The 12,087-nt window shown below is 49.4% G+C and overlaps 1 protein-coding gene across 2 annotated transcripts in view; it reads left to right on the top strand.

Annotated features, from left to right (window-relative positions):
* The first annotated feature begins 6,264 nt into the window (after positions 1–6,264).
* The window catches only part of KCNJ6 (potassium inwardly rectifying channel subfamily J member 6), a 172,085-nt gene continuing 166,262 nt past the window's right edge, over positions 6,265–12,087 (top strand). The window contains exon 1 of one of the 2 annotated variants that reach the window (XM_077193198.1): positions 6,265–6,822. The gene's annotated coding sequence lies outside the window, so the exon portion shown is untranslated. The remainder of the gene's footprint in view (positions 6,823–12,087) is intronic. The other variant, XM_054628433.2, reaches the window with a different exon arrangement.

Here is a 12,087-nt window from a genome sequence, read left to right as displayed (position 1 = left end):
GACCTTGAAAACTGGAGTCAAGCAATAGGTATGGCATGGACCTTAATGGGACAAAGTGCAGAGTCAGGAATCAAAAAGAAATTCCTGCCCTCAGTTATGGAATTTGGACTGACAAGGCAGAGAAGGAATTGACTTTCCTCCCTCAGTGAAAGGAGAGCAGAGCCATGAGTGCAGTGCCACTGCAAAGAAGTAAATGTGATCCTACATCTCATCAGCTGGGGACGTTCCTGTAGGGAAAGGGGAATATTGTTCCTGTTGGACATGACACTGATGAGCCCTTTGCAGGGGCTCTGTCACAATCCTGCTCCCTTCTGCACCAGGAAGGTGAATTTGAACTGATGTTGAGCAGAGGAAGACCAGCAGGATAATATGGAGAGCTCGTGGCATGAGGGAAAAACAGCAAGGATTGGTCCAGTTGAACTCTGGGAAAATAAAGGTGAAGAGGGGGTGAAGTTGTTCACTATAAAAATATCAGCTCAGATGAAGGAGAGGGAGAAAATGAGGTAACCATGGTTTTAAGCTAGTGGGAAAATCACCACAGGAAAAAAAATCAAATAAATAAGCAAAGTGCTCTGTCAAAGGGAATTTCTAAACATCAGAGAAGTGAGTAATTGTCCAGGAGTTGTAGCAGGAATTTGAAACAACAAACAAACAAATCCACACAACAAGAAAAAACCCTATAAGTAACCAGATTGGGTTTATGATAAACAGAAATCCCAGGTATTGCTGGAAGGAAGGAACTGCACAGCCCAGTGCAGACATGATCCCATCACCCTGCACACTGGGTCTGGGCCTGTATTCCTAATTTAGAACAGCACAACAGTGCTGAGAGGTTTTATGAATGAATTTTCAGGAAATGGGAGGCTGAAATAGAAATAGGAGGAAGAGGAAATTGAGAGGAAAGAGCAGATGCAGTGACAGAGATACAGTGACAGACTGGACTGGCCTCTTTGGGGCTTTGACTGGATCTCCAGAGGTCCCTTCCAACCCCAAGTGTTCTGTGGTTCTGTCACTGCTTTGTAATAAATAAAATTAAGACCACAAATTCAATGTTTAACCTGGCCCACATTACAAAAATTTAGAAAAATCTGTTGAAAATTAAATTTCACCATGGATTAAGGAATGGCAGCCAAAGAAGAGAGCTGAAGGGAACCACTTGGGATTTAAAGAGTTGAAATGAAAACTCAGCAGAGGAGTAGAGTGTCACAAATAAATAAATAAATAAATAAATAAATAAATAAATAAAATAAACAGAAATTCATTAATTAAATTTAACGTGAGGAAACAGAAAAGCTCCACATGTTTGGGACCTGCCCTGCAGGTGGCAAAGGAAGAGGCAAACTGAGAAAACACAAAGTTCATTTTCAGGGAAGGTTTTTTCCACAGCAAATGGGAAATTGGGAGAAAGATGGGGAGATTTTGCTCCTGCATCCAGCGAAATTCCAGGCTTGCCATTGGGTCTCTGCTTGCAAAACAGCTTTACATAAGCAGCTTTTATCATGCCCCATGAAGATCAATAGCTCTAGGTTGACTTACTTGCTTTGTTTTGTTCCCCTGGTACCAAAGTACTCAATTGTAGGCTGGAAAGTTGCTTTGTTGTGTTAGATTCTATCCAAAAATATCAGAAAAGATAAACTTAGGCTTGCAAAATACAGGAGAGAGAGAAAGGTCAAAGGGGAGAAGGTTATTGCCAAGCTCTCCATAATAAATTTTGGCAGCTGAGACACCTAACTCTGTATTTATAGCCCTTCCCTAGCCTGACATCCAGAAATGGGAAGATTAGCAAGTGAAAGAGGAGCTTTTGCAGAGGAAAGCAACCTTAAATATGAGAATTTTCACAACATCTGCACCAGGTTTGCCAGATTGGACCATGGAAATGTTAGACACCAAAAAAATCAGGCCTTGATGTGCAAATAAGGGGGGAAAAAATGGGGGTGGTAGGCTGGGAAAGAGAATTCCCTCTGGTATTCTTCCTGCCAGAAAACAAAACCAGACAGCTTCCACCCACTGGTCTCTCCTTATCTTCCCTTCAGCTCCTAATGGCTTGCTCTGCAAAATTCCCCCACCTCCAGCACACTAAAAAACCTCCTGAGGATTTAAAATTCCCCTCAGATTAGCAAATGTTGACCCTCTGACAACATTATCAGCTCGTGTGAACCAAAACTGTTTGAGCTGATCTTTAAGCAGACATTTCCAACCACATCTTCCCTTGCTGCTGTGCAGGAAAAATTTGAAAAAAAAAAGAAAAAAAAAAAAGAAAAAGCTTTCAGTGTTGCCATATGGGCTGAGGCAATATCTAGACTTACACTTTTTAGGCCAGGCAGGGAAAGTGTAATAACAAGAGGAGGAGCAAAGGAAGCTCCAGGCAAGGCTTCTCCCAAGCTGCCAGATGATTTGTTCCCTCTGCAGATCAAAACACCCCCAGGCCTGATCACAGAATCACAGAATCCTTTAGGTTGGAAAAGACCTCCAGGAGCAGGCCCAGCTTTTCATTTTCATGGGGTTTTGGTTTATGGTGGCACCTGAAGAGCCACAGGTCAGGGTCAGGCAGCCCCAGGGCTGTCAAAGTGCCCATCTTGACCATGAATCAGATGATTTTTGATGTGCTCATGAGTTATTTTGACATCTGCAGGTAAATGCTGTAGTTTTGGAAAATTCTTGGCTTGCAGATAAACAGGGATCCTTTGAGACAGGATAAAAACCTGGACTCTTCAAAATAATTAAAGCTTAGAGTGTATGGATCGAACACTATTCTGTGGCCAAAATTCTGCAGACACATTTTGGATTTCACTACTTTTCAACTACTATTTACTAGTTGTAGTATTAACTCCAACTTTTTAACTACTTTTTAGCTACTTTGTAACTACTTTTCAGCTACTTATCCCTTTCAGAGGTAAGGAGGAATGTACACCAAGAAAAGTCAACATTTCAGAACCTGAAGTGAAGAACCAACGCCTCTGCCCAGTTTCATGAGTCCAAATGCTGGTTTTTATGTGTTGGATTCATTCTCCCAGGGAGGTTTGGAGTCCCCATCCCTGGAGGTGTCCCAGGAAGGCCTGGAGGTGGCACTGAGTGCTCTGGGCTGGGGACAAGGTGGGGATGGGGCACAGCTTGGGTTTGATGACTTTGGAGCTCTTTTAAGCCTCAATGATCCTGAATTAAATCACACCAACATGAATCTGCACAAAGTGCAGGATAAGGTCATGGGAATGACTGCCTGCATTCCCATTTTGTCCTGGGAGCTGTGGATTCACTGAAATACCAGTGGCAAATACCCCCAAAAATCCCTCCTAGAGATGTGATGGAGAGATTTCTCTGTGTATAAATGCTCTGTTGTTTTGGCAAAATGAAAACTGGGTGGGGAATAAGGATGTGCCAGAGCCTGGTTCAGGCACTTTGTCTCCATAAAATCTGTCTGCACAACCCCCAGAGAATGAACAGGAGGTGAGGGAGAGCAAAACCCTCCAGAGGACACATCAGAACTGAAGTTTCTTTAAGGTGCTCTCACCTCTGTGGGATCCTCTCCTCAATGGCCTGTGTAGAGCAGAGTGCTAATTTCAAACCCAAAGTTAAGCATTTCAAGTAGGATGTGCCCATCTCCTCCCATCAAGCCATTCCTCTGCTTTTCCCATTGTTTAACCATCCAAAACCAATTCCAAAATCCTCAAGCTGATCCTGATGCCTTGTGAAGGCTGAGCTGGAGCAGAGGCTGGGCAGAGCTAAAGAATAAAGCAGGGATTGATTCAAAGCATCTCCTCCATGGATGCACCTTGGGCAGCACCAGAGCCCAGCCAGGCCTGCACCCAAGATGAACCAAAATGGCCCCAAAATGCACGGCCGGGCACGGGCTCTGTCCCTGGGATCAGTTCTGCTCCATTTGCATCTTGCAGTTCATTGTCCCATTCCAGCTTTAGCCCCTGCAGTCCCACCCTGCTTGTTTTTCTCTCTCCAGCCCACGGGGTTTGTGCTCTGGGGCTGAGATTTGGATCATTTGTCCTTGGTGCCCAGCTGGAGCAGGAATTGTTTTGTCTCCCTGCTCTGTGCACAGAGCTCAGCATCCCAGAATGTGAACCCAGCCCGACACACTAAAGCAGCACAGAACCTGAAAAATAGAAAAGCTCAAACCTGAGGCATCAATACAAACTTTGCTTCCTGACATAAACTCTTCCCTCAGGCACAGCACAAATCTGGGGAATTCCAGCTGTTTCTGGGACTGTGTGCCCAAAGGGAGCTGGGAGGGAGCGGAGCCAAACCCCAGTGACTGGGATCACCCTGAACCAGCAGATTTAGGCACTGCCAGTTCAGGTGCTGCCCTGACCTTCGACTGGAATGGGAAGGGAAAGGAAATCCCAGCAGCTCAGCAGGCAGGGATTTGCCTGGCACCTTCAGAAAGCAGCAGGGATCCCTTCAGAGTCTCTCAGCATGAGCATTAATTCACCCTGAGAGGCTCTGCAGGGAGATGACACTGAGTGAGCTGCAACTGAGACAAATAGATTGGAGGGGGACAGCAGGCTAAGGATAAAATAATTATTTGTGCACCTGTTCCAGAGCTGTTTCAGGTTTTGTGCCCCAAGAGAAAATTGCCATTTGGAAAGCACAAGGGTTTGTGCAATTAAATGATGCTGTTATGGTTCCAAGCTCAACCTAACCGTTCACATGCTGCTTCTCCTGAAATATTTAACAATTAATAGAGTTAAAAGGGCCTATAACCCATCACGTTGTGTCAGGATGGTGAAGGCAGAAAGGATAAGATCCTCCATATCCTCATTTCCCATAAACACCTTCTCCATTTTGAATGTGCCCAGTTTTCCTGCTCTGTTGGCAAATGAAAGCAGGAAAAAATGAGTAACAAGTAGAGCAGGCTCTAGAAAAGCAACTTTAGCTTGGAGAACAGCTCCTGTTCCAGGAGATTTGGTCCTAGCACAAGAGAGGAGATTTAAGGAACAGTAGTTTGCAGGAAGAAATTAAGACTTGTGCAAATCTCCCAGGAAAAAGAGGCCTCATGCTGCTCTTTTCAGCCAGGTTCCCTTTTATGGGAAAAGCTGAAGGAAGGAGAATGCAGCCATTTCTTAACCTCAGATGATATAATAATACATCCACCACACAATTGCATGAGATTCAAATGAGATTTCAGAGAGGAAAAAAGAAATTATTCCCAGAAAGTACATTAGTAAATGTAGGAAGGTGTGAAGAAAGGGTGAGGTGAGAAAGGAAATGCAAATAAGGAGATTTTACAAGCTAAAGTAGTGGTGGTTTAAAGTATAAAGTATTGCTTTTTTCTCAGAAGGAGAAAAAAATTCAGTCACTGATGATCCATGGTCAGAGAGCACAGATGGGGTGTGGAGCTGGCCTTGCTGCTAATCTAAGACAAAAAATTATAGAGGAACTTTTGAAAGTGCAAATTTTTATCCTTTACTTTACCTGAAAATCCACAATCCCATTCTGCTTGCCTCTGGCTTGGGACAAAAGTTTGGAATATGGATAATTTATCACAGTGCAGACACAGAAGGTGAAGCATTTCACCTTTTCAGCAGGTGGAGTGGTCTGGAAAGGAGGATGATGATGATGATGATGATGATGATGATGATGATGATGATGATGATGATGATGATGTGTGAAAGGACTTCAGGGCTCTACTTTCCAGCCAGGTTTTCTCAGCAAATTAGGTTGAAGTAAAGCATCTGTTGATGTCTCAAGGTGTGCATCTGCCTGTTCACCTGGCAGCTGTTCCAAGCAGGAATGTGGGAGCTGTTGGCCAATTTCAGCCAAGCCTGGGAGTGGGAAAGCAACGGCAAAGGCTCCATTAGTGAGGAGGGAGGTAAAGATGCTGGGAAGTGCCCCAAAGGGGATGAGGTGTGAGATCTGCCCTGGTTATGTGCCGGAGGCCTGTGGGACGCAAACCCTGGTGTTCCCTGGATGCCGCTGTGGTTCTCTCTTTGCCGTGAGGGTAAAGGGTGCCCAGAGCAGCTGGGGCTGCCCCTGGATCCCCGGCAGTGCCCAAGGCCGGGCTGGATGGAGCTCCGAGGCCGGGCTGGATGGAGCTCTGAGGCCGGGCTGGATGGAGCTCCGAGGCCGGGCTGGATGGAGCTCCGAGGCCGGGTGGGATGGAGCTCCGAGGCCAGGCTGGATGGAGCTCCGAGCAAACGGGGTGAGTGTAACGCGTCCCTGCCCACGGCCGGGGGGGGATGGCACTAACCGATATTTAAGGTCCCTTCCAACCCAAACCCGTTCTACCATTCCGCGATTCTTGCGCGGGGAGGGCGCAGCGCCGGGGTAGGCGGGACGCTCCCGAGGCAGCCGCATCCCGGCGGGAGGGACAGCGCGGGGCATCCATCCCTCCATCCATCCCTCCATCCATCCCTCCATCCATCCCTCCATCCATCCCGCGGAGGGAGCGCAGCGGGGGCGGCGCAGGCGGAGCGGGGCCGCCCCCGCGGAAGGAGCGCGCCGCCCCCGCCGCCCCGCGCCGCCCGCAGAGGGCGCTGCTGCCGCCAACTCCGCGCTCCGCTCCGCGCTCCGCTCCGCGCCCGCCGGGCCAGCGCAGCCCCCGCTCGGAGCCCGCCCGGAGCCCGCCCGGAGCCCCGCACAGCCCCGCACGGCCCCGCACGGCCCTGCCCGCTCCGGCCGAGCCCCGCGGCCCCCGGGGGTGGGCGAGCGGGCGTGGGGAATGGAGACGCCCGACAGCATCCTCGGGGCCGTGTGACAGCCAGCGGCGCTCAGCCAGCCGGTGCGCACGGAGCCGGAGCCCCGCAGCGCCGGGCAGAGCCGCCCTGCCCCGTCCCGTCCCGCGGGGAGCCGGCATGGAGTGACAGCAGCCGCCAGGTAAGCGGGGCTGCCCTGCCCGAGGGGACGCTGCTGCGCGGGGGATGCTCGGGGTAAGCGGGTTTGCTGCCTGTGCCCTCAAGGCTCGCGTTTCTCCATCTCCCTCCCCTGCCCCAAAAATCGCCTTTCCTCGATCCCCCCGAGCCCCCCGAGCCCCCCGAGCGGGCACGGCGGCCGTGGCGAGGGATGCGCGGCGCGTTCCTTATGTAACCCGGGGGCGAGCGGCCGCTGCCCGCCGGGCCAGGGGCGAAGTGGCAGCGGCAGAACCGCGGCCGAGGGGGGCTCGGCGGGGCGGCCCCGAGGTCCCCCCGCTTCCCGCTGCCGTCGCGGGAGCCTCCCGAGCGGGAGCCCCCATCCCTACGCCCTCGGGCAAAAGCGGCGCCGCCGCTGCCGCCGCCGCCGCGACGGGGCCGGGGCTGCGCCGCCTCCCCCGGCTCCGGGGCTCGGCACCGGCACCGCGTCCCGCCCGGCGGTGCCCGGGGTGGGCAGAACTTCAGAGCGGGGAAGGGGAGAGGAGCAGGGGGACGATGCTGCTTGTGCTGCTCCCGTCTCACTTCTCCGCCGGGAGGGCAGCGCGGGGAGCGGGGCGAGGATGAGCAGAGCCGGGGCCGGGCGGAGAGAGGAGCCCGAGCCGGGATGAGGGGGCGGTCAGGGAGGGCACGGCCTCCCCCGGGGACACGGGGGTGCTCACGGAGGGGTGCCCGTCTCCTCTTGTTGGGAGGGAGAGCGAGCTCGGTATCACCATGGCGACCTGAGGGAGGAAAGAGCGAAATAAATAAATAAGTAAGGGAGAACTCCCCCCTTCTTCCACTCCCCCCCCGGCCCTCGCCGTCCCTTCCCGGCCAGGTCCGGTGCCAAAGGTGGGGAGAAAGATACCACGGACAAAAGTTTGGTCTCGTGGTAAAAGAGGGCTCGAAGGGCCGGGGGAGCGCGGCGGGGAAGGGACCGCGGGTTCGGGGAGCCGGGGACTCCCGCATCGCCGTGCCCGGAGCATCTTCTCCGGGAATCTGCCTCGGGGCTCGCTCCTCATGGCTGCTTAGGATGCTTAGGATGCCTCCCTTTCCCTCACTGCTCCTCGACCCCTCCGACAGCCCCGGGGCTCTGCCTTGGGCTGCTCCAGCACCGCGGACAGCGGCCGGGGAGCGCGGGATGCGCGGGGGATGCGCGGCTCGGGGGCTTTGGAACGGGAATTCTGCGCTGGGAAAAGCGGGAGAAGCCCCCACCGGTGTTAAAATCCCCCCCGAGCCGCTCCCTGCTGGGCGCCAGGAGCCAGGGGAAGACTCAGGCAGGGCCACTAAACTTTCCTGAGCCGAAGGAACGCAGGAGCTGGGAGCAAAGAGGTTAAAAAATGACAGATTTTCCAGCAGCTCGCTCGGGGCTGGTTTTTAGGGCTGTTTTGCAGCGGTTCTCTGTGCGGTGTTACAGGTCCTGCTGCATCCCCCAGCAGGACACACACAACACCCGTGAAGGGAGGGAGGGAGGGAGCCCTGCAGGAACTGAGAAATGCCCAACCTCGGCTGCTCTGCCTGCAGGAAACTCGTGGAGAAAAGCACTTGGAGGGAACTGCACGCTCAGCTCAGGGAGCTGTCCCACTGCTGAGGGGCACAGGTGGAGTTTGTGCCGGTCAGCCGTGGTCAGCTCATTGCAAAAACCCCTCCTGACAGAGCCCTCTTCTCCTCAGACAGCTGGGGAGCAGTTTAAATAAACAGAAAAAGTGGAAGTGTTGGGTTAGTGACAATGCACCAGCAGCCAGGATGCATTTCTTGCTCTGATGGGTTGTAAATCACTGGCTCAGCTCACCTGTACCGATCTCGTTCTAGCAGTTACATATGCAGTCATTACCTCAGACTAGTAAAAAATTAGTCTAGGAAAGCAAACAACATAATTAATACTATTCACTGGGGGAGATAGAGATGGATTAGTCACTTTTGGGCTGTTCACTGTGTCAGGACGTTCGTTTTTCATTAAGCAAACGAAATTTATTTGATCTTGCCTCGGTGCTGATAGGCAGTAAACTATAGGTACATGGAGAGTTATTGGTTTGGAATCCAGATCCCTGGCCTCTCTGCGTTGTGCTTTAACTATCAGCAATCTATCAAATCACACCAGGACTGGTTTCCTGCTCTGCCTGCCTTCCTTCTTGCTTATAAATTCTCTGTTTCAAAGAATTCTGGAAGAGACAAACACCTAGGTGAGCCCTAGCCGAGTGTGAGAGTCAATTGGGATTTTTATTTATTCCTACAATGCCCGGGGTGGGGCTCTACTGGAAGGTGTCCCTGATGATCCTTAGGGTCTCTTTGAACCCAAACCATCCTGTGATTCCCTGCAGGGACTCCTTGCTGGGAATAACAAATCCTTTTCCTTGCAAATCCACATTTTGCCCTAACTCAGCTTCTGAAGTGAACTAATGAGTTAAGCCTTTATGGAAATGGAGACCTGGATATTTTAATGCTGGGCCTCCCATTTCCAAGCCTATCTCCCAGGGAATATGGGAATAAAGGCCTGAACTGTGAGTACCAGCTGGGGAACTCATTACTTTCCTGTGGGAAAATGAGAAGTAACAGGAGCCAACTCTTCTTGAGGGCAGTTCCCAAAGCCTTTGCAATACTTGAGGTTATTGATTTCCTTACATAAGGCAGGGCTCCTGCAGCGTCACAACAATGCCATCAGATCATTACCAAATGATTTTGCCTCATAAGCAAATGAGGAAAGGATTAATTATAGCAACACCAACCCAAAAGCCCCACAACCACAGCCTCAATTAGTGAAAGGCTCAATTCTTCGTGGGATTCCTGCCAGTGCATTTGCACCACGTTCAGTTTGAGCTTCCCAAGATACATAATTTCACTGCAGAAAAGGCTTGTTTTTTCACAAGCATGTGCTCGGAGCCTTGTTTTGTAGTCATTTTGTTGAAACGTGGCACTTTGGAAGGAAAATAAGATCTCTCCTTCAAACTGTGTCAGAGAAACAGAATTTCATTTACATTTACATAAAATCCCCATCACAAGGGATATATTCAAATATTTCACAATAGGTTTAGGGGTATAAGCTTTATGTTCTTTCTTTCACCTCTCAGGAACTCTGGACACTGTTGGTGTAGGATTACTGTGTTTGTCACAATCTTCTCATTGTATTTTTACATATAAAACCAGTTTTATTCAGGACTTGTCTATATCCTTTTATAAAAGCAAGAAGTAGAATAATTCATATTAACGCTCTCCCAAATAAATTAATTTATGTCTTAAGCAGCAGTGCTTGATGCACTGTAAAGATCCCATTTCTGTTGTATAATTTCTTTGATTTTCATTACTGTTAAAAGCTTTGCACCTTGTTCAGTGCTTCCATCACCTTCCTGCTCCAGGATGTTATTTTTTAGATGGGACAATGAAGCCCTGGCAGATTTTAAAAAGAAATAAGGTTTAATGTGTTACATTTATGTGAATGTACAATTTTTACTGGTGGAGGCAGTTTGATACTAGGAAGCAATATTCCCAATATATTAAGGGGATATTAATATATAAATATGTATTTTATATATTTTATATATCAATATATAAATATTAATATATTGATTGTGCAGAATATTATGTTTCTGAACAAACCCCAGCTTTACCAGGCAGCAAACCCAAAGGAAAAGTTTTAATCTCAGTCCCACTTGGCTTTCTGGAAGATTTTTTTTTGGCTTTTAGTTGCTTGGCTTTTGGAGGTTTTCTCCAGATTCTTTGCTAGAATGCTGCTGATGTTGAAAATACAATTTTTATGTTTTATTAATAGCTGGAATAGAAGTATTGAACAATTGGAGGTTATTGAATCCAGTTTTTTCCACACAGCACTGCAATTTTTAATGATGCCCAAGGACTCCTGGCAGAGCCTCATGACTGTGTTGTGGAGTCTCTGCCAAAAGGACATCCCAAACCAGCCCATCCCAACCCCACACTCTGCAGGACACCCATGGGATCACCCCTGTCCATGCGGGTTCTGGAGGAGGAAAATCCTCTGTGATCAAAATTCCTGTGAAGGGACTGGGATTTTTCTGTCCTTAGCGTGGCAGGTATGGATCCTGCCCATAAGGGGGCTCAGAGCAGCTTTAACTCCTCCTTGAACTCATCAGATGCTCCTCATTTAACTCCTCGCCCATGCTCTGCCTCACAGAATGTCACCCAGGGCCAGGGGGATTCGGCAGTGAGGAAACACACCTTGCTTCCATTTGGAAAGCTCATTAAAGTGCATTTTTTGGAGTCTATTCACGAGCTCCTACATATGGCCAGCAGAACATCCTGTCCTCAGGCACAGGACAAAAAAAAAACAAAGAGGGGAGATTTTCAAATTCTTCAAAAATAGGCAATTTCTACCCTCAGAGTCACAGAATGCCCAGTAAAATTGAAGAATTATAGAGTCAAAGAATGGTTTGGGTTGGAAAGGACCTTGAAAATCATCTTGTTCCAGCCCCCTGCCATGGGCAGGGAGCCTTCCTTAGAGCCCCATCCAGGCTGGCCTTGAACACATTGAAAATCTTCATGAGTGAAAGGGCTCTCCACAGCCCTGACTGCAGAAACCCAAATTTATGCCAGAGGTTGCACAAGAAGCTTTAACATAAGTGCCAAGGGCTGGTCAGAGAAGTTTTTTTGGTTTTTTTTTTTTTTTTTCTGGAGTATTACTCAAGAGAGCTTCGAATTAAAAAATAGCCACAAGGCAAAAGCCCATTCTGCTGCTATTTTCCAGTTACAACCTCAGGTTAGACATTAATGGTAGCTGGAAGTCTGTGTCCACAATATCCACCAGTCTTCAGCTGGAAATTATTTACTTCCAAGAAGTATTTACTTTCTTGTCTCACTCTGGAGGGAAAATAACAGAGTCTATCCAAGGGCAGAGCCTGCCTTGCAGTCAGAAAACCCTTAACATTTGCACACACAGCTTGCAATGCACAGGAGCAAATTATGATTCCACAGAGATTTAAGGAGTTTCTTCTTTAAACCATCTGCATTAATAACTCTGTGTGTGAGTGCAGACTGTGAAGGCTCAAATACTTAAACCAGGGAGCTTCTTATTAATCCTGACTGCAGTGACCTCCCCACCCTTTCTGGCCACGTCCATAGTGAGGGAGCTCAGCTCCAGACTCTGACACCTCTGTGGACATCCACATCCTCAGGAAAAACCTCTCAGCCCCAGGAAGCCCCTGACTCATCCTAAAACCGAGGAGCAGGGTGCCCAGAGCAGCTGTGGAGCCCCTGGATCCCTGGATGTGTCCAAGGCCAGGTTGGACAC

The sequence above is a fragment of the Agelaius phoeniceus genome, chromosome 2, assembly GCF_051311805.1.
Source record: "Agelaius phoeniceus isolate bAgePho1 chromosome 2, bAgePho1.hap1, whole genome shotgun sequence".
In the NCBI taxonomy this organism is placed as follows: Eukaryota; Metazoa; Chordata; class Aves; order Passeriformes; family Icteridae; genus Agelaius; species Agelaius phoeniceus.
Note: the sequence above shows the minus strand (reverse complement) of the source record. Positions and strands in the feature narration are given on the sequence as shown.